The 6,253-nt window shown below is 40.3% G+C and overlaps 1 long non-coding RNA gene across 1 annotated transcript; it reads left to right on the forward strand.

The window, feature by feature from the left end:
• Positions 1 to 1,301: 1,301 nt before the first annotated feature.
• Positions 1,302 to 5,563, forward strand: LOC122989192. The gene is made up of 3 exons (XR_006404974.1): positions 1,302 to 2,142; positions 2,790 to 2,882; positions 4,694 to 5,563. It is a non-coding gene; the product is annotated as an uncharacterized LOC122989192 (long non-coding RNA).
• Positions 5,564 to 6,253: the final 690 nt, after the last annotated feature.

Genomic DNA, 6,253 nt, shown 5'->3' on the forward strand with positions numbered 1-6,253 from the left:
GCCATCAAACCCCATCATCTGCCATGGTGAAGAATAAGTTAAGCAACTGTGCAAGTAAATTTATTTTGTGCACAGACCGATCACTGAGTGTGAGAGGAGCTTTAGCTTTATGAACAATATAAGCACAGACAAGAGGACTGTTCTACTGGTTTCAAACATATTAAACTTAATGATGATGACATCAACAGCACCCCTGCTTCCAAGTTTGATCCTTGAAACTATATAAGGACCTGGTTGAAGAGACACAGTGCTGACTGTTCTGTGCATTCTAGATATTGCAGTGTGAAAACCTCTGCAGAAAGCAAGTCTGTGTGGAATATACTGTAGTACAGGGGTAGACAGGCTGTTGACAGGTTTAAAAACCTGCACTGACAATAAATCTTCTCTTCAAAATCAGCCATTTGTTATTTGATGTTTATATAAGCACTACTAGGGTTGAAGCCGAATCCAAATACGGAATTTGGAAAAGAACATATAGTGGGTTTTACAAATATTTATATCCTACAAATATTTTTTTAAATTATTTGTTTTCAGCGAGAAAAAAAATAACATGTCAAATAGCTGGTTTTCCTCATGTGAGGGCGGTGGGTAATTGTGGCCTGCTTGTGCTGACGTGAAACTGAATGGAGCTTGTGTGTGTGTTGCTGCTGATCTGTATATAATAAACACAAAATGTAAACAATATGGGATATTTTCAGATACAAGGCAGTCTCAAACTTGGAAGTATACCACAAGCCCTCAGGTAAATCTTCCAGCAAAATTGCAAAGGTGTCCCTGTTTGAAAGTACTGTTGTCTGCTTGATTAAATAAAACTATGTGTGCATTTCTCCTGACTATAGTAATCAAGTAGTCCACTTACAGTGTTTGTTTTAGGTCTTTTCATACATGACAACATATGGAAAAAAAAAAAATTAAACTGCTGTAATTCTATTTTTTGTACTTTGCTCCCATGATAAGTGGCTGAGGCACCATTATTGCTTACCTGAGGCTGGTGTTGCGTGCACATTGAAATTATGACAGGGAAAAGAAAGTAATTTCCTCTTAATGACAAACATAGTCTCCTCTGAGCTTAGGACAATAAAAGCAGGGAAAGAAATCTAAGGAAAGGATCACCGCTCTCTTCGCCTGTTCTGCCACCGGGGAAAAGAAGGAACTTGTCATTGGCAAAAGTCAGAACCCCCGCTGCTTCAAAAATGTGCACACACTGTGTTTGAAACAGCTGTACTGTATTTTGAAACAGTCAATAAAATTCGGTAATTAGCAAAGCTGTTCATTTAATTACTTTATATTCACGTAGGCTAATAAATATACAAATGTCAGTTAGATGGTAATCTGCATGAGAAATAAAGAAAACCAAATTCGGTTATAATAATCCACTTATGGTGATATTTGACCAGGACAGATGTGATCACTATAAATGGTTTCCACTGTACTTACATCCTTCTCCAGTTTCTTCATCTCCATCTGCAACTTCTCAATCTTTAACTTTCAATGGCGGTTGTAAATCGAATGGACATCCTGTGACAGAGAAAATGTGTCAAAGAGTAGATGATTATGTAGTAATCTTCTAGTAATTTTCCTAAGTTGCCATGATCACATATTTCAGAGTTGATTGGCTGTCTGTCTATCTATCTGGCTATGTGTCTGACAGAGTTTTTCACAGAGTGACCACCTGATCGCTGCAAAGCTGCTTGACAGCTCGCTCTTCACACACTTTGTCCTGTCGTTCCCTACATCTGAGCTTGACCTCTGCTGTGAAACTATGGCCTGTAGGAAACAAGGAAGAGCTGACCACTCTGTACCACCACGCTGAGTTTCATACTGATAAGACAGCCCTGTCTCTGTTAACATCCATCAATGACAACTTAGGAAGCTTTTGCTGAGACTGTTACTCTGCTTAAAATTATCATAACATCTCCTATGATGACATCTGAGTCAGAGAGGAACTTTTGCACCCTGAAGAGGGTAAAAACTTTTGCTTGCAATACCATGGGACAGTCGTGACTCAGCTTATGGCCATGCTGTCCATCGAAAGCCGGCTGATTCAGCAGCTACACGACTTCATCCCCAAAGTCATCGAGAAGTTTGCCCAGAGGAAAAAGCGCTGCGCCGCCTTTCTCTTCAAGTGAGCTGTCAGCTTTGGTGAGTGAAAGCATATTTTATGCTGCCTTTGTGGTTCTGGTCCATGCATTGGCCATATTTTTGTGCTGGATCGATTGATATAGTGATGAGTGTCCATGCTTATCTATTAAAGTTGTTGTCCTAAAGTTGTCACAGAATGGATTGGTATCCCTAAAAAGTTGTCTGTGCGCTTTGTTGTGGCCTTCAGTGGTGTTGAGCTCTTTGGTGTTCATTTATGGCCCTGTAGGCTCATTTCTTCGGAGGTTGGTTGTGTTGGCTTATGATGATGGAATATTGCGTTCTTAATTTAGGCTTGTGACAGTGGTAATGTAACTTGTGTAATTGCTCTCCTCTCTCTCTCACAATCCAATTCAATTCAGTAAGCTTTATTGGCATGAATGTTAGATGAACAATATTGCTGAAGCATCAAGGATAATACAATTTATTAAATAAAATAAAATCAATGAATAAATAAAAAGAACAAGACAACTGCAGAAAATATTAAACGTGTTTTTTCTGCGTAACTCTACTATATAGTCACATTTACTGTGTAGTTCTTGCATTGACAGGACTATGTAAAGTCACAATTGCCAAAGCAATTCTCTCTCTCACTCACTCACGCACTGTCTCTCTCTCTCTCTCTCTCTCTCTCTATGTATGTGTACAAGACCTGCTAGAAGCAAGCCACTGTGCTGTTAAAAGTGTTCTGTGGAGCCATGCATGGACCCATGACGTATAAAAAAAAAACATCAGTAGCAAGAGTGAGTACTGTAGGTTTCCTACTGTGTAGCCTAACTATTGAATTGGTTGGTGCCCCACCAATTTTATACATATAAAAAACACCACTGGTGATGTTAAGTTATATTGTAAACAACATTATTAGTATTGCAGCAAAACCTGTAACCGTAATGAGAGGAGCAGATCATGGCACTGTAAAAAAAAAGTGAATGCACTTGCCCCAGAAATAACATTACCTAGAAAGTTACTGGGAGAGATGTGTGTGGGTACTGTAGTATACAACTTTGCCTAAGAAATCAAATTTCAAATTAGCTGAAAATCATATTTTCAAAAGTCAAATTAGTTTAAAGTTTGATTATTGTGGAGGTATAAACAATAGAAACTACATAAATGCAGCAGTAGTGGTAGGTTAGTGTGTAGCCTAAGTGAAATTGTGTTCCTTGGTAAACTATGTTTAGGTAGGTGAAAGACAAATGGACAAACAGGCATAAATGACCAACAGTACTGGCATCTACTGATATTTTTGTAAACAATCTATAACTGGTGTCAAGAATTCTCGTATCAGTGCGTCCCTCAATTTTTTGTCTGTTTGACTGCCTCATGTATGCAAATGATGTATTTTTATGTGTATGTACTCTAAAAATTTGTCCAGGATTGGCAGGTTTGACCCCATGAAAATGGCAAGGTTGACTTATGGATGTCAGGGTGGCTCCTCAGCTGATATTATGCTGGTGGCTAGCATGCTGGTGGCTAACATGCTGCAGGTTAGCTGGCTGGGAAGCAGGCTGAAGGCTAGGAGGCCAATCACTAGCAGACAAGGAGACTGGCTGGTGACAAGCAGGCCCAGCACATGAGGTTGCTAGACAGGCAGCAGGGGATATAGAGAATCCAGGCATGGGGTATGACAGATGAGGTTCAGGACATACAGGCAGGGTACTAGCTGGAACTGAAACAGGAAAGTGTTCACAACAGTCTCTGCCAGATTAGGCAGTAGTTCCAGCAGTCACGACTTGAATGAAACAGAGAGGAGTGCTAGAGAAAGAGCTGCATCCTTCCACTCAATGCTGGAGGTCTCACAGCAGTAGGCAGAGAATTGTTCCACAGCATACAAAACTTCATTTAGGGTCTACCTCCTGCAGTGCAAAAGCTATGTTTGCTGGGTCCATGTCTTTGGCCAGATCGTAGTGTTATGTGGGGCGGAGGAAATAGAGATATTATATGAACAAGGTATTTATTTTGAAGTTTGGGGAAAAGGAATGCTGAGACTTGCTGAGCTGAGGCTTCGGCTGAGAGCTGGGAACCTGGGACTGCAGGCTAGGGGACGTTTGAGCTGGTAGCTGAAATCCAGGAACTGAGACTGGGGCAGGGGCAGTTAGGGGCCGAGAAAGCAGGTCCAGAGTTAGGTCCGAGGAGACTGAGTAATGCAGGGTTCCAAGACAGAACAGCAGTGCTTGACCAGACAAGGGGCAGTAAACAGGGACTAGAGCCAGAACAGGCAGGACTACAAGGGAAACAGAGAACAGGCAACAAGAACTAAATGCTGAATAGCAAAACTGGTAGCTGGTAATAAAAAGCTGAGTCTTTGTAGAGGCTTGATTACAGAGATGAGGTGCAGCTGGAGTGGTTCTGCCCTGACTCCAGCACGCCTGTCTCCACTCACACAATCACCCCCACACACACACACACAGGGAGAGAGAGGGAGTGTTACAGCCGTAGTGTTGTGAGCACCTTTCACACATGCGCTGCAACCCTGAAATTTGAAATTGTCTAGTTCATTATGTAAAAATGACTTAAGTGTGTGTTTCTCCCTGTCCTCACCTGTGTCTCTCCCCAGATTACCACCCTTCCCCCCTTCCTACCGCTGTAGTGATTGCGTGAGCGCACCTGCTCATCAAGGCCTGGAGGTTAAAGACCAGGAGGAACGGACAGTTGGCAGCTTTCGGGCTGTGTGTTGGCTGTTATTCTCAGCTAAACTTGAGTTGTGGTGTACGGGGGCCAGTAACTTTGGCTCCCCTTTAGAGGGACTGTGTTTATTAATGTTGTGTTTAGCCTCAGTCTAATTTAACTTGTTTCATTTATATTTAGTTCCATTTTCTTCTTGCATAGACAGTAGTTTTCATTTGGTATTTTTATTTAAAGTGTTAATAAATTCTTGGTTTGTTCATATCCTTCCATTCTCCTTGCTTCTTTGTGCCCAGGTTATGTTACTTCCCTCATCCCCTGGATTCATTTAGGCCAGAGATATTCTGATTTCTAACCCATTTGATAAAGATCAGGTGTCAGGTGTTTTAATTGGGGTATAAAAAGGCTTCTGTATGGTTTCCAATACATTTTCACATCAATTATCCAGACACAGGTCAGTTGGTACAATAATGGTCATGGGAGCACTAACGCTCTGCTTAGGAATTTGAGTATTACTTCCCCAGGCAGATTGAAATAAGAATGAGAGAATGGGAAAGGACCAGATGAGGATTAGACTTTGGGTTTAGGATGAGTCATGTATGTGGGAGGAACAGAGCAGGGTTTTGGCTGCGTCTGTGTCTCTGGGTGGGTTTGTGGTTATAGCCGTGACCATAGTTACATTTGCGTCTCCATGATGTGATGCTTGATGACCTGAAGAAAATCCTCTAGGAGCCAGAAGTTGCCCCCTCACGGTCCATTTGAGCCGACACTTTGTGCTGTTGGCTTCAACATCTCCCGCTGCCCTTCATTTCATCCTGTCCTCTCTTCTTTTATCTTTCCTCTTTTCTTTTACTTTCTTGCTTTCTTTTTATGTGTTTGCTTTCTTTCTTTGTTTTGAAGCTGTCTCTAGAATAAAGCCCTTATTTTTAACCTCTTTGTCATTGTTTTATTGAGGATTATCACCAAAACAGTTGAGTTCAAGAGAAAGAAAATTGATATTTTACAATAAATAAGACTACAGCAACCCTTCTTATTTTATCATCCACTGAGCCAAACTGCAATATAGAAAAACAAACACTAAATCAGTAATGTTTAATGAAGAATTGATACAATGCCAATAAACAAAATTAATATTTGCTCATTCTCAGTCAAAAGATAATACTCGAATGTCCATTCTGAAATGGTCAATAAATTTCACATCTTCAAATAATGTCTAAATGAGTTTGAAGCAGAATGATGAATTGAAAAAAGCCCCAACAGTTGATTAGGCAGATCTTTTTTTAGCTTCAGTAATGAGCTGGACAAAGAAAAGTCAACAATTAAACTAATTAAAGGTTTGTGGTCTGTGGAAAAAAATTGCAATTGGTGATTTTCTATAAATATATATATTAAATTGACTTTACTTAAACATGGACACAAAAGAACTTAATCTTCAGATCATCCTTGTGCATCATTTTATCATCTTTTTATTTAAGTCTTTACATTTTCTTAT

This window comes from Thunnus albacares, chromosome 9 (assembly GCF_914725855.1).
Source record: "Thunnus albacares chromosome 9, fThuAlb1.1, whole genome shotgun sequence".
Classification (NCBI taxonomy): domain Eukaryota; kingdom Metazoa; phylum Chordata; class Actinopteri; order Scombriformes; family Scombridae; genus Thunnus; species Thunnus albacares.